This window comes from Acinonyx jubatus, chromosome E3, assembly GCF_027475565.1.
Source record: "Acinonyx jubatus isolate Ajub_Pintada_27869175 chromosome E3, VMU_Ajub_asm_v1.0, whole genome shotgun sequence".
In the NCBI taxonomy this organism is placed as follows: domain Eukaryota; kingdom Metazoa; phylum Chordata; class Mammalia; order Carnivora; family Felidae; genus Acinonyx; species Acinonyx jubatus.
In genome coordinates, this window is record NC_069398.1 from 11,721,479 (window position 1) to 11,744,645 (window position 23,167).

General features: G+C 41.4%; 1 long non-coding RNA gene across 2 annotated transcripts in view; it reads left to right on the forward strand.

The window, feature by feature from the left end:
- Positions 1 to 2,284: 2,284 nt before the first annotated feature.
- The window catches only part of LOC128313586 (uncharacterized), a 62,106-nt gene continuing 41,223 nt past the window's right edge, over positions 2,285 to 23,167 (forward strand). Inside the window, exons 1-2 of one of the 2 annotated variants that reach the window (XR_008294499.1) lie at positions 2,285 to 3,401; positions 4,902 to 5,005. This is a non-coding gene — a long non-coding RNA (uncharacterized LOC128313586). Of the gene's footprint in view, positions 3,402 to 4,901; positions 5,006 to 19,127; positions 21,381 to 23,167 lie in introns of those variants that run through there. The other variant, XR_008294500.1, reaches the window with a different exon arrangement.

Sequence of the window (23,167 nt, forward strand, 5' to 3'; positions counted from 1 at the left end):
TCATTCTATTTCGATGCACACAGTGTGACTCCTGTATACAGTGTCACAAACAGGTAGAATCTACAGTAATAGGGACAGAAGACAAGTCATTATTTGAATTGTAGTGACTGCACATGTCCCCCTGGATCCTTCTGGGGTGGTGGACACAACCTTCATCTAGATCTGGTGATGGTTGTGTTCACTCCTCAGTAGATACTCACAAGCACACGGCACCTGCTAGTCACAGTGGTGTGTGGTGATCAGCAAGACAGCCATCAGTCCCCAGGGAGTGGCTGATTTCTGATTGCAAGAAATGGATGAGGGGTCAGCAGTGTCTCTGGTAGAACAATGAGGAAACCCTGCATTAATCCAGGTGTTGGGGACTTTTCCCACCTACGAGCTACCTCACAGTAGCACTAATCCAGGTGGGAGCTGAGGTAGACTAGTGGTAGTAGTTTTCGGGGTGAGTCTTATGATGTGCCATATTTCTCCCAGTGCTTTCTTTTTTTCTTCTAATTTTTGCAATGTTTATTTTTTTGAATGAGAGAGAAATACAGAGCACAAGCAAGGGAGGGGCAGAGAGGGAGAGAGGGAGACATAGAATCCAAAGCAGGCTCCAGGCTCTGAGCTGTCAGCCCAGAACCCGACCAGAGGCTCAAACTCACGACTCACGAGATCAAATCTGAGCCAAAGTCAGACGCTTAACTGACTGAGCCACCCAGGTTCCCCTCCTCCCACTGTTTCCTTAGTGAGGGATGGGCAGGGCAGAGGTCCATGACAGGATACCCGTTCCTTCCTCACCACCATGGAGGAGTTGGTTGTAAGCATCTGGCTCTTTCCAGATCCTCAAACCCCATGCATTCTTCTCCAGAGCCCCTGACACCTGCAGGGCCCTCCTTTCTCCCAGGTTGTGAAGGTAACCAGCCCTCCAGCATCTTTGGGATCATGGCTCGGCCACCAAGGGGTCAAGGTCTGGCTGTCCACATGCTTCCCGGGAGTGTCTGGGAACAGCAATGCTGCAGTAAACGTCATCATTTGCAGCTTCTATAAAGAGGACTTTCATCCACTGTGATCAGGGCCTGGGCTTAAAACATGACAGGAGAGAGGGGGACACAGATATGTGGTGCCCTGATCCCTGGACAGGGCTGCACGGAACAGAAGGCACGAGGCCTGGGGAGAGGCAGAGAAAGAGACAGGCAGGAAAAGAGACAGTGAGTGATGGGGGAATTGCGCAAGTCCTAGAGAGTGAGAGAAAGAAACAGAGGGAGACAGGGGTAGGGAGAAGCAAAGACAGAAATGAAGCACAGAGGAAAGGACGGAGCTGGTCACGGTGTGCGGAGGGGGCTATAGGCCACGCAAAAGGGGCAAAAGGGGCTCTGTGAAGATGCTCTTAGGGTTGGAGGCAGAAAGGGTAGGAAACCTGGGTATTAGAGTTCCCTCAGTTCAAGGCTCCAACCTCACTGGGCCATTGCCCCTGGGAAGATGGGTCCCCCTCATTTTGCCTGGTGTGTTGGGGCCCAGTCTCAGGAATGGTCATGGAGAGAAATGGCTTGAGGGACAGCATGCAGTTCATTAGCAGGTAAAGTCCAGAGTGTGTCCCATGGGGAGGTAACCATGATCTGTCTCTGCCACCTCCCCCAGTCCCTGCTCCCTTCCCCACTGCTCCAGCATGACCTTCCTTATGTTCCACAGCCAGGCGTCAGGCATTGTGCTGCCCCCAGAGCCTATAGCCTGGAACTTGCACAGATGGATTATTGATCTCAACCAAAAGTATTTGAGAATAAGGTCCATATTCTCCTTCTAGCACTAGTTATGTGCAACATGATAGGGGGTTGCTATTCTTACATCTACTGCTGGTCTCAGGATTCTGGATTGTAAGTGAGCAGTTTAAACCAGCACAGCCTTCTCTCACATGAAAGGAGAAACCTATTTCTTCACCCAGCCTTCCTCTGATAGTGAAGAGATGGCATTTACTATTTGAAGGCACAATTATCTGAGTGTCATGGAAATTATTTCATCTGTCTTCATCCCTGAAGCACCTTTGTTGAAAATATTACCCATATACAGGCAGGAAATTCATAACAGATGTGTAACTCCCTCTAGGTATGCATTCTGACCTTGTCACATTTGTGTCATCAAACATATTATTGACAACTTGAAAAATAAGCTCTCAACATCAAGATGGTGACATTAGAGAATGTGGTATAAATGGAATTTCATACGTTCTTATTAGAAATAATTTTTTAATGAAGGAAAATTGAAAATACTGTCAATTTTTTATTGAAATAAGTGGACACATCATGTTGTATTAGTTTCAGGTATACATCATAGTGATTCCGTGTCTCTACGTTATGCTCTCCATATACTTACACAAGTGTAGCTATCATGCGAAAGCATGCAACACTTTATTATAGGATTGACTATATTCCATAGGCTGTACCTTGTATCTCAATGACATATTCATTCCATAGCTGGAAGCCTGTATCTCTTTCTCCAAGGTGGCAATTTTTTATTTAACCCAAGTATTTTGGTGGTAAACACAATTACCTGTAGTTCAGCATGTGTAAATTTGTAGTCTGTATTTCTTTGAATGTTGCTTAAAGCGTTACAAATTATATCATGACATTAATAAATTCGGTTTCGTTCTTCACTCACTAAACAGGAGAAGGAAAAGATTCTTTCTGCGTCCCAGGCCCTGTGACTAAGACCCATTCTAATCTGGAGAACAGGCTTAACTGGACCGGCTGCACCCTCAATACTTTCAGCTGAGCGGCCATGGCCTTGAGCATTGCAGGAATTCCCACGGAGGCCAGCAGGGGGCGCGCACGCACCGCGAACAGGGAGGGGCCGGTTCCTGCGCGCCCCCCAATTAGGCTTTTCTGATCCTGGGCGGCTCAGAGCAGGAAAGGTTCCCGTGCTTCTGAGGACCCAGTGCCTGTGACTGTAAGCAAAGAGCCAGAACTGGGTTTCCAGCAGGTCCCGCCGCCGGCCTCGGGGAGACCCTGGACGCTTCGCAGCAACTTGGTGTCTCCTCAGTGGTGGGGCTGAGTACCGAGGAGGGGCGCTGGGTAGCTTCCCTGATGGTCAGTGAGGCGCCTGATGGTCAGTGAGCTGCTCAGCCACTTGCATTTTCTGGGCTGTTCCATGGTTTGTTCCTCGTTTTCCCTGCCGATATTTGAACAAGATGTTTTTCAGTCAAGGATCCGTGGATTCAGGGGGTCCTGCGATGCCACGTCAAAGATGCTGGGGTTGGTTTGTTCCAGATTCAGGCTTGTTTTGGGGGGAGAAATCCTGACACAAATTTGGAGGAATGGGAGCAGCATTCAGTTGGGTAGTGAAGACAGGAAATGTTGACTCTCAGGACCTTCTGGAAGAATGAGCTGAGACCCACTTTCCGAGTCCTGCTGGAACCAGAGACCGAGGTAAAAACACAATGTGCCCTCCACATCATACATGCTTTTATTAATTTTCAGTGGGAGTTTTTTCCAACAATGTTGTAGTCGTTGAAAACAACTGAAAACCTGACACTTAGATTGTGTCATGAACCTCCCGTTGTTTGAATATTCAATATTATTCCTGCAACAGAATTTGTTACAATTATTCTTTCTTGTCTTCATTGGAAGAAATCTCATCAATAATACCTTAAAAACGTACTCGTTACCTTATTTCCTTTTCAGTTGAGTTTGGCATGTTTTCTAATTTCTCATAAACTCATGAAAATCTGAAATACCTTTAAATTGATAGCAGTTTTTACTAAAAGCTCCTTCACAGGATCCCCCTGTGACTACTACTGGTCAAAGAACGTAGCAAGGCCACTTCTCAGTGTAGGGAAGATTGTACTAAGCAAACACTGTGAGTCAGTTTTAGAAGAAAAAGCCTGATGTTATTTTGTCTTTATTAAAATTGATGCTTCTATCCCCTGTTGGATACATTTCCACTTTTTAAAATTTTTTTTTTTGTTCATTTCTCATTCAGATATTCGTAGACCTGACTGAGTTTTACATTCACCACACATAGTTTCAAGGCTCCTTTCTGTCCCTGTAAGAAAGAAGACAGACGTTCTGATGAGCATGCAGCTTTCTGTAACTTCAAGATTTGTTTTTGTAGGTGTCTGTTAACTTTTTCCACCCAGTTGAAAATACCATCCCACCTTGAGTAGTTCCATAAAAAATGTAATCTATGTGCACCAGTATGATTTCATTTCATTATAGTTGATTTCTTCATTTGATACCTTATGTGTATGCATATTAGATGTTTTAAAAATGAGGAAATCCCACATATAATTGAATTTGAAAGAAAAATTTACATCCTAAATGTAAAATTATAAGATTTGCATATTGAATTCATAAATGTAGAATTTTTGCATGTGAAATTAGGGTTATTTTCTGAGAAAGATGCCAGGGAATAACCATTTCAGGGGGAAAGAATGGCATACAGTTTTTATATGCCTGCAGTAGTTACTCAATTATGTATCTGTTTATGAGCAATTTTATGACAATGTCCCATTTTTCCAATTTATTAATGATTTCATAAGCTGAGTACATAACTTTTTATTCCAAGATTATAAAACTAAATCTTTTATCTTCTATTGCTGTAAGAGTCTTTCCATTTTATATTAATTTTTAACATTCAATTCTATTAATTTTTAACCCGATGTAATTAACATTGGGTTATATTTTCTTCAAGGTGTATAATATAATGACTTAACAATTCTTATATGACTCCCTGCTCCTCACCATAAATTTATTCTTAATCTCCTTCCCCTATTTTTCACCCATCCCACACCCACCTCTGGTAAGCACCAGTTTCCTCTGTATATTTAAGAGTCTGTTTTTTGTCTGTCTGCTTCTCTCCATTTTGTTTCTTTGTTTTGTTTCCAGAATTCCATGTAGACGTGAAGTCATATGGTATTTTTCTTTCAGCACAGAGCCCAATGAGGGGCTTGATCTCCAGAACTGTGAAAGCATGACCTGAGCCCAAACCAAGAGTCAGATGCTTAACTGACTGAGCCTCTCAGGCACCTGAGGTGAATGACTTTTTAAATGCATTGTTGGATTTGGGTTACAAATATTTTCTTGACAATTACTGTATCTATGTTAATCATAGATATTGGCCTGTTTTTGTTATTGTTATTGTTTTGTTATATCTTTATCTGCCTTGGTATCAGGGTAATGATGGCATCATAGAATGAATTTGGAAACTTGCCTTCCATTCTCATATTTTGGAATATTTTAAGAATAGGTATTAACTCTTTAAATGGTTGAAAGGATTCAGCTCTGAAGCCATCTGATCCTGGCCTTTTGTTTTTTGGGAGTTTGTTGATTACTGGTTGAATTTGATTGCTATTCATCAGTCTGTTCAAATTTTCTATTTCTTTCAGGTTCACTTTTAGATGTGATGTTTCTAGAAATTGATGCATTTCTTCTAGGTTGTCCATTTTGTTGGTATATAATTTTTCATGATATTCTGTTATCCTTTATATTCCTGTGATGTCTGTCATTATTTATCCTCTTTCATTTCTGCTTTTAGTTTAGTCCTCTTTTGAGGGGAAGGGGGATGAGTCTGGCTAAAGGTGTATGCATTTTGTTTATTCTTTCAAACTATGAGCTTCTTGTTTCATTGACGTCTTCTGCTGTCATGTGTCTATTGGCCATCTCTGTATCTTCTTTAGAGAGAGATCTGTTCATTTCTTCTGCTCGTTTTTTAATTGGATATTTTTGTGTGGGTTTATTTGCATTCTTTATATATTTGGGATACTAACCCTTTTTTTGGATATGTCGTTTGCAAATATCTTCTCCCATTCAGTAGGCTTCCTTTTAGTTTTTATTGATTGTTTCTTTTGCTCTGCAGAAGCTTTTTATTTTGGTGTAGTTCCAATAGTTTATTTTTGCTTTTATATCCCTTGCTTCAGGGGACATATCTAGAAAAATGTTGCGATGGTAGTTACCAGAGACATTACTTCCTGTTCTCTCTTCTGGGATTTTTATGGATTCATGTCTCACATTAGGTCCTTAACCCATTTTGAATTCATTTTTCTGTATAGTGTAAGAAAGTGGTACAATGTTATTCTTTGCTTACAGCTGACCAGTTTTTCCAGCACCATTTGTTGAAGAGCCTGAGTTTTCCCATTGGATATTCCTTCCTGCTTTGTTGAAGATGAATTGAACATAAAATTGTAGGTTTATTTCTGGATAATTTATTCTGTTCCCTCAACATATGTGTTTATTTTTGTGCCAGGACCATACTGTTTTACTGCCTACTACTTCGCACTAGAACTTGAAGTCTTGAATTGTGATCCCTCCAGCTTTGCTTTTGTTTTTCAAAGCTTCTTTGGTAATTTGGGATCTTTGCTGGTTCCATATATATTTAGGATTTTTGTTTTAGTTGTGTGAAAAATGCTGTTGGTACTGTGATAGAGATTGCATGAAATCTGTAGTTGCTTTGGGTAGTGTAGATATTTCAAAAGTATTGGTTCTTGCTTATTTATTTATTTACTTAAAACATTTTTAAATGTTTGTTTATTTTTGAGAGAGAGACAGAGCGTGAGTTGGGGAGGGGCCGAAAGAGATGGAGACAGAATCCCAAGCAGGCTCCAGGCTCTGAGCTGTCATCACATGACATGTTGTGGGGCTCGAATGCAGGAACTGTGAGATCATGACCCGAGCTGAAGTCGGACACTTAACCAACAGAGCCAGCCAGGTGCCCCCAACTTTTAAAATTTTTTTTAACGTTTTATTTATTTTTGAGAGACAGTGACTGACCGTGAGTGGGGGAGGGGAAGAGAGAGAGAGGAAGACACAGAATCCCAAGCAGGCTCCAGGCCCTGAGCTGTCAGCACAGAGCCCAACATGGACCTCAAACCCACAAACGTGAGATCATGACCTGAGCTGAAGTTGGAAGCTTAACCGACTGAGCCACCCAGGTGCCCCTGCTTCTTTCTGTGCATGAGCATGGAATGCCTTTCCATTTATTTATGTTGTCTTCAGTTTCTCTCTTCAATGTTTCACAGTGGTCAGAGTAAAGGTGTTGCACTTATTTGCTTAGGTTTATTCCTAAGTATCTTTATTATTTTATTGTGTAAATGTAATTGGGATTGTTTCCTTAATACCCTTTTAGTGTTTTATTATTATTTTATACAAGTGCTACTGATTTCTGCACATTGATTTTCTGTCTTGTGACGTTACTGAATTCAGGTATCATTTCTGGTAGTTTTTTTTGTGGACTCTTGTGAATTGTCTATATAGAGTATCACGTCATCTGCATGTGGTGAGATTGTACTTCTTCCTTCCCAGTGTGGATTCCTTTTTATTTCTTTTTGTTGGCTAGGTGCTGTAGATAGGACTACCAGTACTCTGTTGAATACAAGCAGTGAAAGTGGACATCATTGTCTTGTTACTGACCTTGGAGGAAAGTTCTCAGTTTTCTCCGCTGAGTACGATGTCTGCTGTGGGTTTACCTAGGTAGACTATATTAAGCTGAGGTATGTTCCCCCTAAACCTGCTTTTACAGAGTTTTAATAATGAATGGGTGTTGTACTTTATCAAATAATTTTTCTGTGTCTGTAGAAATGATATGTATTTTATCCTTTCACTTATTACTGTGCCATAGCAGTTTGATTGATTTTTTTAATATAAAACTACCCTTGCATTCTGGAAGTTATCCCACTTGATGCTGATGGATGATTTTTCAAATGTGTTGTTGGATTCCGTTTGCTAAATCTTGGTTGAGGGCTTTTGCATCTGTGTGCATGAACAATATGGACCTGTAGTTTTGTTTTTTCATGGTGTCTTTATACGTGGTTTTGGAACAGGGTAATGCTGGTCTCATAGAATGAATTTGGGTATTTTCCTTCCTGTTCTGTTTTCTGGAATAGTTTGACAAGTATAAGCATCAACTTTTCTTTAGATGTTTGATAGAATTTGCCTGTGAAGTCCTCCAGTCCTGGTGTGTTGTCTGTTAAGTGTTGTTTGATTAGTGAGTCGGTCTCCTTGCTAGTAAATAATCTGTTCAAATTTTCGATTTCATCCTGCTTCAGTTTTGGTAGGTTTCATGTTTCTAGGAATTGATCCATATATTCCAGCTTGTCCAGTTTGTTGGCCTATAGTTTTTCACAATATTCTCTTAAAATTGTTTGTATTTCATGGTGTTGGTTGTTCTTCTCTGTCATGGTTATTTATATGAGTCCTTTCTTTTTCCTTTTCTGATTAGTCTGGCTAGGGTTATCAATTTTATTGATCTTTTCATGGAAGCAGCTCCTAATTTCATTTATTTTATCCTACTGTGTTTTTAATTTCTATATCATTTATTTCTCCTCTGCTTTTAATCATTTTCTTCATTCTGCTGTTTGCGAGTTTTGTTTGTTGTCCTTTGTCTAGCTTTTATTGTTATAAGATTAGGTAGTTTACTTGAGTTGTTTTTTTTTTTTTTTTTCCTGAGGCAGACCTGTATTGCTGTAAATTTCCCTGTTAGAACCACTTTTGGTGCTTTACAAAAGTTTGGATTGTTGTGTTTTCATTTTCATTTGTTTCCATGTCCTTTTGGATTTCTTCTTTGATTTCTTGGTTGACCCATTGATTGTTTAGGAGCATGTTATTTAACTTCCATGTTTTTGTGCTTTTTCCAGATTTTTTTTTCTTGTTGTAAACTTATACTTTCATGGCATTGTGGTATGAAAAGATACATGGTATGACTTCGATCTTTTTGAATTTGTTTTGGCTTGTTTTATGACATATTTTATCTAGTGTGGGGAATGTTCCATGTACACCTGAAAAGAATGTGTATTGTGCTGTTTTAGGATGGAATGTCCTAAATATATCTGTTAAGTCCATCTGGTCCAGTGTATCATTCAAAGTCACTACTTACTTGTTGATTTTCTAATTGAATGATCTCTCCATTGATGTAATTGGGGTGTTAAAGTGCCCTACTATGTTTTTGACTGTTTTATGTATTTGGATGCCCCCACATTGAGTGCATATATGTTTACAATTGTTCTTTTTGTTGGATTGTACCTTTTTTTATTATAATGTCCTTCTTTGTCTCTTGTTACAGTTTTATTTTTAAATCTGTTTTGTCTGATATAGGTATTGCTGCTGCAGTTTTCTTTTGATACCCATTTGCATGGTAAATGTTTCCCCATCCCATTGCTTTCTACTTGTAGGTATCTTTAGTTCTATAATTTGTCTCTTGTAGGTAAAAGATAGATGGGTCCTATATTTTTTTCATTCTACCATCCAGTGCCTTTTATTATTAAGAGAGAAAGCACAGGCATGGGAAGGCAGAGGAGTGGGGAGGAGAGAGAGAGTGAGAGAGAGAGAGAGAGAGAGAGGAATGACAATGACAATGACAATGACAATGAATCTTAAGCAGGTTCCATGCTCAGTGCAGAGCCCAACATGGGGCTCAATCCCATGATCCTGGGATCATAGCCTGAGCCAAAATCAAGAGTTGAAGTCTCAAGCAATTGAGCCATCCAGATGCCCCTATCTGTCACCCAGTGCCTTTGATTTGAGCATTTAGTCTGTTTCCATTCAAAGTAATTGATAGATATGTACTTGCTGTCATTTTAGTACTTGATTTTGGTTGTTTCTGAATCTTTCTGATCCTTTCTTCTCTTTCTCTCTTTGATGGTTTGCTGGGTTTCTTTGTTAGTACATTTGGAATTTTTTCTCTTTATTTTCTGCATATGTATTAGTGGTGTTTGATTTGTGGTATATAGGTTTGTATATAACCACTTCTGTGTATAAAAGTCTATATTAAGTTGATGGTTAAGTTTGAAGCAGTTCTTACTGCTCTCCTCCCTGTGTTGTAGCTATCATATCCCTGTGTATCATATTACACAGCCTTTTATATCATGAGTATCTTGACTGATTTTTTTACAGAAATTCTCATTTTTATTGCTTTAGTGTTTTGCACTTTAATACTGTCACTTTAGGTGTTTCTTTTCCACTCGAAGAGTCCCCTTTAACATTTCTTGCAGGGGTGGTTTGTTGGTTGTGAATTCCCTAGTTTTTATTTGGGAAACTCTTGATCTCTCCTTCCATCTGAATGATAGTGCGCTGGATAGACGAATCTCCTTGGCTGCAGATGTTTTCCATTCAGCACCTTTAACATACCATGCTACTCACTTCTGATTTAAAAGTTTCTTCTGAAAAAATCCAGTGATAACCTTATGGTGTTTCCCTTGTAAGTAACTGTCATCTTTTGTTTTCCTGCTGTTAAAATTGTTCTTTATCACTACATTTTGCTTTTTAATTACGATATGACCTGGTGTGGATCTGCTTCCATTGAATGTATTGGGGGTTCTTTGTGCCTCCTGCTTCTGGATCTGTTTCCTTCCCTGCATTAGGAAAGTTTTCATCTATTATGTCTTCAAATAAGTTTTCTGGTTCTTTTTCTCAGAGTTCTGACAATCAGAGATAGGACAGGAAAGACCTACTGAAGGTTTTCTGATGAGTCACTGGATTTTCATGTGTGGAGGAGAGATTTGGGGCTCAAATGAACAACCTAACATTAACTTCAAAGAACTAGAAAAAAACCCACAACAATCTAACTCCAATGTTCTCACAATGGAGAAAGTAATACATATGAAAGTGGAAACAAATGAAACTGAGACCATGAAATCAATAGAAAATATGAAGAAAACCAACAGTGGGTTTTCTGAAAAGTTAAACAAAATTGACAAGACTGTATATAGACTATGCTAAAACAGAGAGAGGACCCAAATCAAAAAAATTATAAATGAAAGAGAAGACATTACATCTGATACCACAGAAATATTAAAGGAGACAAAGAGGCGACTGTGGTGAAATTATATGCCAGCAAACCGACTACCTAGAAGAAATGGATAGGTTCTTAGAAACACACAACCTACGAAGACTGAATCAGGAAGAAATAGAAGGTCTGAACAGACCAATTAATGGAAGACTGTACCAATACAAGAAGATAACCAATACAAGTAAATTGAATCAGCAGTCAAAAATCTCCCAGTGAAGAAAAGCCCAGGTGGATTCACTGGTGAATTTGACCGAACGTTTGTAGAAGAATCTAACAGCAGTCCTCTTACCAATTAAAGAAGAATGAACACCACCAAACCCATTTCATGAAACTGCGAATTACCGTGTTAGGAAGCCAGAAAAGGATGCTACCTGAACAGAAAACTATAGGCCAGTATCCCTGTGATGAATATAGATGAAAAATTCTCAATAATATACAGACAAATCAAATTCAGCAGCACATTAAAAGGATCATTTACTGTGATGACGGGGTTTTTTCCCTGTAAAGGAAGGATGTTTCTGAATATGCAAATCAATACATGTGACACCTCACGTAATTGAATGAAAGAAAAATCAACCAGAAACCAGACTCTTAACTATAAATAGCAAACTGAGGGTTACTAGAAGGGAGGTGGCAGGGGAATGGGTTAAATGGATGATGGGCTAAGGAGGGCACTAGTGAGGAACACTGGGTGTTGTATGTAAGTGATGAATCACTAAATTCTATACTGAAACTAATATTACACTGTATGTTAACCAACTAGAATTTAAATAAAAACTTGAAAAAATAAATACTAAATAGTATGAAAATTTAAACCAAAAATAAATAAATTTTAAAAATTAAAAAGAAAACTCATGACCATGTCAACACACACAGAAAAAAGATTTGAGAAAATTTGGTATCCATTTGTGCTAAAAAAAACTCTTTAAAAATTCAGTGTAGAAGAAACATATCTCAACATAAGAAAGTCCATGTATGAGAAACCCACAGCTAACATCATACTCAACAGTGAAACGGTGAAAGGTTTTCCTCTAAGATCAGGCACATATGCCCTAGATATGTGAAGGGGATTGGGTGATGCAGGCTTCTGGTTATGGAATGAATAAATCACAGGTAGAAGATACAGCATAGGGAACATAGTGAATGGTACTGGAATAGCCATGTATGGTGACAGATGATAGCTACATCTGTGTTAGCATATCAGGATGTATACACTTGTCCAATCACTATGTTGTACATTCGAAACTAATGTAACATAGTGTGTCAGCTATTCCCAAATAAAATGATTTTTTAAAATAAGGTAAAAGAATGAAATAAAAAGCAAGACATTCAGTAAAGTTGCAAACTAGAACATTGCCATACTAAATTCTGTAGCATTCCTATACACTAACACCAAATTATCTAGAAAGAAGTAAACAACCTCATTTTAAATAGCATCAAAAACAATAAAATATATAGGAATAAATTTAGCCTAGGAAGTGAAAGATCTCTCTACAAAAAACCATAAAACCTGTGTGGAGAAATGGAAGAAATGCAATTTGGATGAAAGAAATGGAAGAACACACAAGTCAGTGAAAAGCGATCCCATGTTCATCTTTTGGAGGAGTTAATATGGATAAAATGTCCATACTATCCAAAGCCATCTAGAGATTCAATGCAATCTCTACCAAGACTCCAGTGCAATTTTTACACCGTTAGAAAAACATATCCTAAAATGTATTTGGAACCACAAAAAGACCCCAAGTACCCAAAGCAAGAAAGAACAAGACAGGAAGATCACACTTCTTGATTTCAAGCTGCATTATAACACTAATCAGTTATGTCACTGGCATAAGCACACACACAGGACAATGGAACAGAAATTGAGAGCCCAAACTAAACCCATGCATACACGGTCAAGTAGTATTTGACAAGGGAGTCAAGATTACACAGTGGAGAAAAGAGGTCTCTTGAATAACTGGTGCTGGAAAAATTGGATATTTACATGTATAAGAATAAAGCTTAGAACCTTATGTTAAACCAGTCACAAGAATTAACTTGAAATGGATTAAAGATGTAAATGAATGATACGAAACCATAATTCTTCCTCATTATTTCAGCTCTTATTATGCCAAGACGGAGCTGTTGAGGTGGTGAAGGGCTGAGTGGAGAGTAGTCCTGGAAATAGATGCCTGGGTATGTGGAACAGACTTTCTTTAGTAGTCTGGAATTCTCTCTCTGATCCTCTAGGACCGGCCACTTCCTTCCCTACGTTTGCAGACACAGCCAGTACTATGCACGCTGCCAGCAATGTACTGCCTTGTCTCCTCAAACTCCTAGAAGCTCTCGGTGAGGCCCAATGGGAAGGGTGGGGTTTTGTGGCACTGATACTGCCCTGTTGAAACCAGATGGAGGGGAAGGAGACAGGTACTATTCCTGCTTCATTGGGGTTCAGCTATGTTAGTGTTGGTGTTGGTGTTGAATTTTTGACCTTTTACCCTAAACACATCTCAGAAATTTAATTTCTGTCCAGCAAGGTCAATGTGGCTACAAGAATATTTCCTCCTTTCCCAGAAGGGCCCTCCATTCCATACCCCATGGGTTGTCCTTTATCACCATCATGGGCTCTGGGCCACAACCACCTTCTCCACCCTGGTGGCCTCTTGGATCTCACCCTCCACCTCCACCTCCACCATCTGGTAAGATGATCTGAACAATATGAGTTGACTTATAAAACACGTTTCATCTTTTTTCTTGTTGAGTGTTTGGAGAAGATGCAGTGATGTCACCACAGGGCTTTCAGGTCAGCCTGACTGAGGACATTGTAACATTCTTCAAGTTTCTCAAGACATGTATGAAATGGGCTGTCATTTCTACATAGTGAGCTGGGCAGCCTGTGTCTCTTATAGAGAAGGAAAGAGGCCTTATACAGGCTGACAGACATAGCACTCCTTACAATGTGGCTTGTACAGAGACCATGTGCTGGGCTCTCTGAGGGATGAGACACACTCCTAACTTTATTTCTAGCTACTTGAGACCTGAGCTGTTCACAGCTGCTTGATTAGTTATAAAAACACCTGAACCAGGGCCCTGTGGAACCTACCTCAAGGGACAGGGTCAGATCTCCCTCTTGTCCTCAAGGGTCACCCGAGTCACCTGAAAAACCCTCTGCCCCTGGTAAGGGACCTGAGAGTTGGAAAGAGTTGAATATAATGAAACATGTTGCGGACGGTTTGTTTTTCTTCCACGAAGTCTGTGCAAGTCAGAATCAACCTCCATCCACCTCCAGCCTTTATGAGACCCAGGATGTGGTGCAGCTCCCATGGGAAACATCAGTTGTGTCTCTACCAAGGATGCAGAGAAAGACAAAGTAAAATCTGTTGCCCTTTTCAGTTGTAATGATTTCTGGAAACTTTTATCTGGCCTTGTCTCGTTTTCTATGTCCTATGGTATCTTTACTATTTTATTTATTTCTTCCTCACAAGCCTCCAGGCTTCTCCAGTTTAAGATCATCATGTTAGCTGGTGCCTCAGGAAGCCACAGGTGCGTGGAGGCTGAGGACCATGTGGCTCTCACTTTGTGGTTGTGGAAATAACTTGAGGAGGATGACACTTCACTCCACACTCAAATCTTCTGGCGTGGCTGACTCCTTCCGCACCTTCTTTACATGGGATTATTGTTACTATTTTCATTTTTTCCTGTTGCAGTGTAGGTGATGAACTTGTTCAGAATGTCTGCTATGAGCCTCGGGACTGGAAAAGATGAAAACTCTTTCCAACTTTGTATTGTGTGCTTTGTGCAGTGCTGACTGTTCTTAGGTAAATTTCAGAATTCGTTACTGGTCCTTCTGTGTTGGTCAATGTGCGATAGAGAATTTCTCCAGTTGTCCAGTAGGTGGAAACACTGAATTATCAGAAGCAGCACATGTACTCAAAAATGTATGTCGGAACTGCAGTCGTGAAGGGAGAGAGTCAGTGATTACCTGCAGGGCCAGTACCTCACAGAGTCCTTCAGTTGTGTTTATATGAGCAGGTTCTCTTGTATCCTGGGAGCTGTTGTAACTGGTACTTTGTCTCATGATACCTTATGGGAGTTTTCCACCTGAAATCGAGACATGTTTCTGTTAATTCTTTCATGTAGAATTTCCACCTCCCTTTTACAATGGGACAAAATAGCTCTGCAACTCATATTGTACTTAAACTCAGAATTACCTGTGAATTAAGATAAACATACCTGAGTCCAATGAATGTGTACAGGTAACATGTTTCTCTTAGAAAACACATTTCCAGGCCCCCTGCAGGACTCCATGAATCCCCATCTCCTCAGAGGTCTTGGTGGCCTTGCAGAGAAGATGACCTTGGCAGGGGGGGAAATAGAGCATGGCCTGGCAGGCTGAGCTTTGACCCTGGGGTGACTCTGAATCTCTGTGTGGTGCTGGGCTTTTCATTCCTTCATGTTCTGTCTGTTCTCAATGTGCAAATAAAAAGTCTGCAGATGTGGTGGAAGAGGACACCATAGGGGTCCTGGACATAGATGCCTGCCTCTATGGAATATGCTCCTTTATTAGACTAGCATCAGTCTTCTAGAACAGGATGCCTTGGCTTTCTGCATTTGTAAACATGGGCAGTGATGTGTGGTGACAGTAGTTTCTCCTCATGGCATCTGGTACCTTCAAGCTGTAGGTGGGACCTCATATGAGGGTAGAGTTTTCTGGTACTGATGCTCTGTTCTCCTAAAACCTGTGAATGAACAAGGAGCCAGGTGCTGACATCTGCTTCATTGGGTTTCAGCTCCTGTGGGCATTCTGCTTCTGTCTGGCATACCAATATACCAGTGCCTTCTGTTCTGTAGGTCCCTATGGATGCAAGAGGACCTCCTCATTTGCCAGGACCACCCTGCAGGCCCTTCCCCACAGACCCCCCTTTATCACCATTCATGGGCTCTATGAACCACCTCTAGCACCCTGGTGTTCTCTGGGACAGGACTCACCACCTCCACCTCGACTATTTGTTAGATGATCTGAACAGTAGGAGTTGACTTGTTCAGCATGTTCAGCTTCCGTCTTGTTGAGTCTTTGAGAAGGGGTAGAGATGGCCTCACAGGCTTTGCAATGCAAGGATAGGGCTGGCTGAGGACACTGTTAAGATTCCTCAAGTTTCTCGGGACATACATATGTTGGGCTGTGTCATTTTCCCTGACTGAGCTGGGCTGCAGGTATCTCTTGAGGAGAAGGAAAGAGTCTTTTTATAAAAAAGCAGACATACCAGTTCTGCAGATGTGCCTTGTACGGAGTCCATGTTCCTGGCTCTGTGAGAGATGAGGCACACCCCTACCATCAGGGGCTTCAGGTGTCATAACAGGGAGAGAGTCCCATGCATTAAATCACACGGAGCTTCTGAGCTACAATAGTGGAAGCTCCAGTAATGGGTCTTCAAGTACAAGAACCGGAGACGTGAATTTCATGGGAATGAATTGGAGGCTGTGGACGAGAAGGAAGAGCTGAGACGATGCAGGGGGGAGGGTGTTGAACTCAGTGAGATGGAATTGGAGGCCATTTCTGGCGAGGCCCACAGGCTGGGCAGGGAACATGAGGGCAGCGTGAGGTCTGCAGAGCTGCTGCATGGGTTCAAGCACAGTTCATGTAGTTATCATCTCTAAAATGTCATTGTGGCCAAAGTGCACCTAGTTCATTATCTAAATAGAGACTGTTGTTTCCCTTGGTTTTCTGAAGGTTCTGGATATGTGTGAAAGAATGCCCTGGAGATTTGTAGTTTAACTTGGTTCTTATGGGATGCTTGTCTGCCTATGTTTGCGTGCCTCTGTGAGACTAAATGCGAAGAAAGGTGGTAGATCAGCTCTGTGGCTTCCTTGGCCTTTAGGCTGAGTCAGACTCTTAGCGGGGAATTCAGGGTTGACCAAGAACAGCCCCTGCTGGACTCCTATCACCACACCACTGCATCTGCTGTCACCACCCTGCCTAAAGGTTTGCATCTCTGAAACTTCCCTCACAATATCCTGAGGCCTGCCTGTGTTCCTGCTGTCTCAGCCTTAATACCAGCTTTCAGTGGGGCCATCTCAGAGCCTCAGCTTTGTTATCTGAGAAGCAGGGACAATGCTGGTTTCTGAGATCAGTGCGATGAAGAGATTATAAGCACATAAGGAATTTGTAAAATACATGGGATGAGTGGGCACTCACCTTTCTCAGTGTGTAAATGAATGTATCTGCACACAGAAGATCATCTAAAGATGTTCATTCAATTTCGTTAAACTAAGGGTATAGTGCCTGAGGCTGGGAGATTGGCAGTCCCTGTTTCAAATGATATGGCAAAGACCCCTGTGTTTTTTCTATTAAAATTCAGGTCCTACTTTACAAAGAAGGAAGAGAAAAGTATGAGAATGTGTACATTCAGGGATCTATATTTATGATCTGAAGACACTCCTCTTCCATTACAGATAGACGCACAGATGCAGACACACAATTAGGTGTTCATCCAAGGCCACAGATGTATTGTAGAAGACAAAATGCATAGAGAACAGAAGATCCCATTGCAATAACTCAAAATATCTTTGACAGAGGACAGTTTGAAATTTGAAGAGGACACTGAACCATTACAAACCAGCTATGGTGACTATATATTTAGAGATGGTGTCTGATCTGCCCCTTGGTCTGAATGTTTTCCTTGTCCACCCTGTCCCCTCCGCTGTCCTTCCTAGTGTCCCATAATACACTTGTCACAGTTGTGTCTTTGTGTCAGTGTCTGCTTCCCAGAAGATTGACACTCATTCTTCATCAAGTGTATACTCTGGGGTCCCCATAGAATGTATAGTATTGGTGGAAGAAGATAGATCATCCTTTGGGGTTGTATTGCCTAGAAGGGACCCATAGTTCCATCTGAGGAGTTGGACACATCCTATAGGGAGCTCTGGTGGTAGTTGTTAATTTTGTAGATAGATACTCCTGAGCACATGGTGCCTGCTAGTTTATGGGGTTTGTGTTGATAACCAGGGCAGGTATCTGTCTCCAGACAAGGGTCTATTCTGATATTGAGGAATGGATTCAGGAGACCAGTAAGGAGGCCCTGTATTAATCCAGCTCTTGTGCCCTTGTCCACCTTACCAGCTTCCCCCAATAGCACCAATCCAGGTGGCCTCCAAGGGAGCAAATGGCAGCAATTTTCAAGTGAGTCACATGATGTCCCATAAACCTCCCCTTGTTTCCTTATTGAGGGCTGGGCAGGGCAGAGATCAATGGTATGGGATTGGTTCCTCCCACACCACCCAGGAGAGTTGGGTGTAAGCATATGGCTCCTTCTACATCTGCCAGTCCATTCCACTTTACCCCCAGGGACTCTGAACCCTGTAAGGGCCTTTCTCCTCCCAGTTGAGGGAAGCAGCCAGCCATCCAGCAGCTTTTGGGTCATGGCTGGGCCACCGAGGGTTAATGTCTGACTGTCCACATGCTGCCAGCATTGCTACAGCAAATGCCAACATGAGCAGCTGCTGTACGGGGGATTCTCCTCCATTGTGATCAGAGCCTGGGACAAAACATGACAGGACAGAGGGAGAGACAGGAGTGACCTGTGTTCCTGGACAGGGCTGCATGCACAGAGCTGATAGCCTGAGGGCCTGGTGAGAGGTGGAGACAGAGTTAGCCAGGGAGAGAGACACTGAATGAGTGATGGGGGGAATTGGGCAAGTCCTAGAAAGTGAAAGGAAGAAACAGAGAGAGAGAGAGAGAGAGAGAGAGAGAGAGACAGGGTTAGAAGAAAACAGACAAAGGAATTGCAAGGAGGAAAGCAGGGAGCTGGTCCAGGTATTTGGACGGGTGACATGGGCTAGGGAAGAGGGGATGTATTAGGTGGCTCTGAGTGTTGGGGCAGAAAAGACTGGTATCATGGGCATCAGAGTTCTGTGAGTCCAAGACTCCAACTTCCCTGGGGCCAAGTTCTGCAGAGGCCATTGCATTTTAAAAGATGGGCATGCCTCATTTCTCCTGAAATTGTGGGGCTCAGCCTGAGATTCTGTCATGGAGAGGGATGTCTTGAGGGAAAGTGTGCTGCTCTTTGACAGGTAAACTCAAGCCTGCCCTGTAGGGAGGTGACCCTGAGCCATCTCCCTCACTGCCCCAGGCCCTGCTGCATTCCCCCCACACCAGCTAGCCTTCCTCATGTTCTGAATCCAGGCATCAAGCATTGTGCTGCCCCCAGGTCCTGCAGCCTGGACCTGGCAGAGGTGGACTGCTGATATGGATAAAAGTATTTGACAATAAGGTCCATATTCTCCCTCTGGAAATTGAAGTGTGCATCAAGATAGTGGGTCATATATTCAATAAGGTCCATATTCTCCCTCTGGAAATTGAAGTGTGCATCAAGATATTCTCCTGTCTGAGGATGCCAAATAGTAAGTGAACCCTTTTAAACACCATAGTCTCCTCTTACATCAAATTAGAAGACATTTTCTTCTCCCAGCTTTCTTTTCATTATGAAGAGATGGCAATTAGTAATTAAAGGCATAATGGTCCTATAGGAAATTGACTGATGGACATTATTTCATTCATCTGCATCCCTAAAGCACACTTCGTTGAAAATATTAGCCAGGGTACATGCAGTAAATTCATAACAGATGTATAGCTCCCTGTAAGTTGCATTCTGACCTTGTCACATATGTGTCATTAAAGATATTATTAGTGACTTTTAAGATAAGCTGTCAACATCAAGATGGTGATGTTAGAGAATCTGGTATAAATGGAATTTCACATATTCTAAATTAGGAATGATTTAAAAAAATTTTTTAATATTATTTAAGAGAGAGACATCTTTTTAAAAAAAAATTTTTTTTTACATTTATTTATTTTTGAGAGACAGAGAGATAGAACACAAGTGGGGGAGGGTACAGAGAGAGAAGGAGACACAGAATCCGAAGCATGCTCCAGGCTCTGAGCTGTCAGCACAGACCCCGATGCAGGGTTCAAACCCACAAACCTTGAGATCATGACCTGAGCTGAAGTCGGGCACTCAACTGACTGAGCCACCCAGGCGCCCTGAGAGAGACAAAGCTTTTTTTTTTTTCAATATATGAAATTTATTGTCAAATTGGTTTCCATACAACACCCAGTGCTCATCCCAAAAGGTGCCCTCCTCAATACCCATCACCCAACCCCCCTCCCTCCCACCCCCCATCAACCCTCAGTTTGTTCTCAGTTTTTAAGAGTCTCTTATGCTTTGGCTAAGAGAGACAAATCTGAAGCAGTGGAGGGTGGAGAGAGAGGGAGACACAGAATCTGAGGCAGGCTCCAGACTCTGAGCTGTCAGCACAGAGCCTGATGTGGGGCTCGAACTCATGGACTGCAAGATCATGACCCGAACTGAAGTCACATGCTTAACTGTCTAAGCCATGCAGGCACCCCAGGAATGACTTTTTAATGGCAAAGAAGGAGAAATTAAAAACAGTATAAAGGATATCAATTTTTAATTAAAATATTACAATTTCACATTTGAATATTTCACATTGAAATATTACAATATTACACATTTGTTGTATTAGTTTTAGGCATACATCCTAGTGATTCCATATGTCTATAAATTATGTTGTACTTAACCACAAGTGTAGCTATCATGTGAAAGCATGTAACACTATTATTACAGGATTGACTATGTTCGATAGTCTGTCCCTTGTATCTGTATGACTTGTTCATTCCATAGCGGGAAGCCAGTATCTCTCTCTCAAAGGTATAAATTTTTTATCTAACCTAAGTATTTTGGTGGTAAACACAATTAATTACCTGTTGTTCAGCATATGTAAATTGGTAGTCTATTTTTCTGTGATCATTGCTTAAAGCATTACAAATGATGTCATTAAATTAATAAATTCAGTTTCATTCTTCACTCACAATAAAGGAGAAGGAAAAGATTTCTTTGTGTCCGAGGCCCTGTCACTAAGACCCTTCCCAATCTGAACAGGCTCAGCTGCCCAGAGCACCTTCAGTGCCTCCAGCTGAGTGGCCATGGCCTTGAGAATTGCAGGAATCCCTAGGATGACCAGCAGAGGGCGCTCGAGCACCACAAATCCGGAGGGGCGCTAGGGGCTTTTCTGATCCAGGGTCCCCTTACAGAAGGAAAGGCTTCGGTTGCCTCCAGAGGACTTCAGGGCCTCTGCCTCTGCCGCTGCCTCAGGACAGAGAGTCAGAGCTGAGTTTCCAGCAGGTTCCACCGCCCGCCCCAGGGGAGACCTTGGGAGCTATGCAGCAACTTGGCGTCTCCTGAGTCGCCAGAGAGAAGCTGCCTTGTTGCGCTGAGTGCTGAGGAGGGAGCGCTGGGTGGCTTCCCTGAGCGCACTGGTTGGTGAGCAGCACAGTCTCTTGCATTTTCTGGGCTGTTCCCATGTTTCCTTCCTCACTTTCCCTGACGGTATTTGAACAAGACGCATTTTACTAAAGGATCCGCGGATTGAGGGGCCCCACAACATCATAGATGCAGTGGATGGTTTGTTCCAGATTCAGGCTTGCTTCCGGGGAGAAATCCTGACAAACTCAGAAGAACGGGAAGCTGCATTCAGTTGGGATGTGAATACGTGAAATGCTCAGTCTCAGGACCTTCTAGAAGAATGAGCTGGGACCCACTTTCCACGTCCTACTGGAACCAGAGACGGAGGTAAGGGCACAAACTGTCCCCCACATCATATGTGCTTTTTAAAAATTTAATGGTTATTTTTCCAACATGGTGAAGTAATTGGAAACTAGAGAAAACCTGGTAGCTAGGTATAATAAACCTTACGTTATTTTTCAATTTAAGTTCCAGTTAGTAAAGATGCAGTGTAATATTAGTTTCAGGTGTACAATATAGAGCAACACTTCCCACACATCACCTAGTGCTCATCCCAAGTGCACTTCTTAATCCCCATCACCTGTTTCACCCATCCCCCACCCCACTGTGGAAACCCTCAGTTTGTTTCCTAGTTAAGAGTCTGTTTGTCACTGCCTCCTTTTTTCCCCCTTTGTTTTGTTTCATTTCCATGTGTTAGTGAAATCATGGTATTTGTCCTTCTCTGAGAGGTTTATTTTACCCAGCATAACATTCCCTCGTTCCATCCACCTTGTTGCAAATGACAAGATTTCATTTTTTACAGCTGAATAATATTCCATTCCATATACTACATCTCAATTTATTCATCAGTTGATGGATACTTGGGCAGTTTCCATAGTGTGGCTGTTGTAGAAAATATTCTTATAAACATCAGGGTGCATGTACCCCTTTGAAGTATTATTTTTGTATTCTTTGTGTAAATACCTCTTAGTGAAATTGCTGGATGGTAGGGTAGTTTCACTTTTCATTTTCACTTTTTGGAGGAATCTCCATGATGTTTTCCAGAGTGGCTGCACTAGTTTGCATTCCTACCAACAGTGCAAGTTCCCACTTCCTTGGCAACACCTGTTGTTTCATCATTCATTGATTTTAGTCATTCTGATGGATGTCATTCTGACAGATTGTACTTTTGAATTGTATTTCCCTGAAGATCAGTGTTGTTGGGCATCTTTTCATGTGTCTCTAGGCTATCTGTATGTCTTCTTTGGGAAAATGTCTATTCATGTCTTCTGCCCGTTTTTAATTGGATTTCTCATTTTTTGGGTGGTGTATAACTTTATATATTTTGGATACTAACCCTTTATCAGATGTTTTGCAATTATCATTCTGTAGGTTGCGTTTTAGTTTTGTTGATTGTTTCCTTGGTGACAGAAGCTTTTAATTTTTATGAAGTCCCATTATTTTTGCTTGTGTTTACCTCACCTCAGGAGATATATCTACAAAGAATTTTGTACAGTCAATGTCAAATAAGATACTGCCTGTGTTATCCTCTGGGATTTTTATGGTTTCAGGTTTCACACATAGGTCTTTATCCATGTTGGATTTATTTTTGTGTATGTTGTAAGAAAGCGGTCCATTGTTGTTCTTGTTTTGTTTTGGTTTTTTTGCAGGTTGCTGTCTAGTTTTCCCAAAACCATATGTTGAGGAGACTTTTTTAAAGTTTATTTATTTATTTTTGAGAGAGAGAGACAGAGCATGCAGAGGAGGGGGGGAGAGAAATGGAGAGAGAGAATCCCAAGCAGGCTCTACACTGCCAGCACAGAGCATGACACAGGGTTCAAACTCATGAACCCTGAGATCATGACCTGAGCTGAATCCACAATCAGACGCTTCAGTGAGTGAGCCACCCATGTGCCCCAAGACTATCTTTTTTTCCATTGAATATTATTTCCTGCTTTATTGAGTGTTAATTGACCATACAGGTGTGAATTCATTTCTAGGTTCCCATTCTATTGATCTATGTGTCTGTTTTGTTTTGTTTTGTTTTTGCCAGTACCATACTATTCTAATCTCTACAGCTTTGTAATATAACCTGAAGTCTGGAATTGTGATGCCACCAGGTTTGCTTTTCTTCT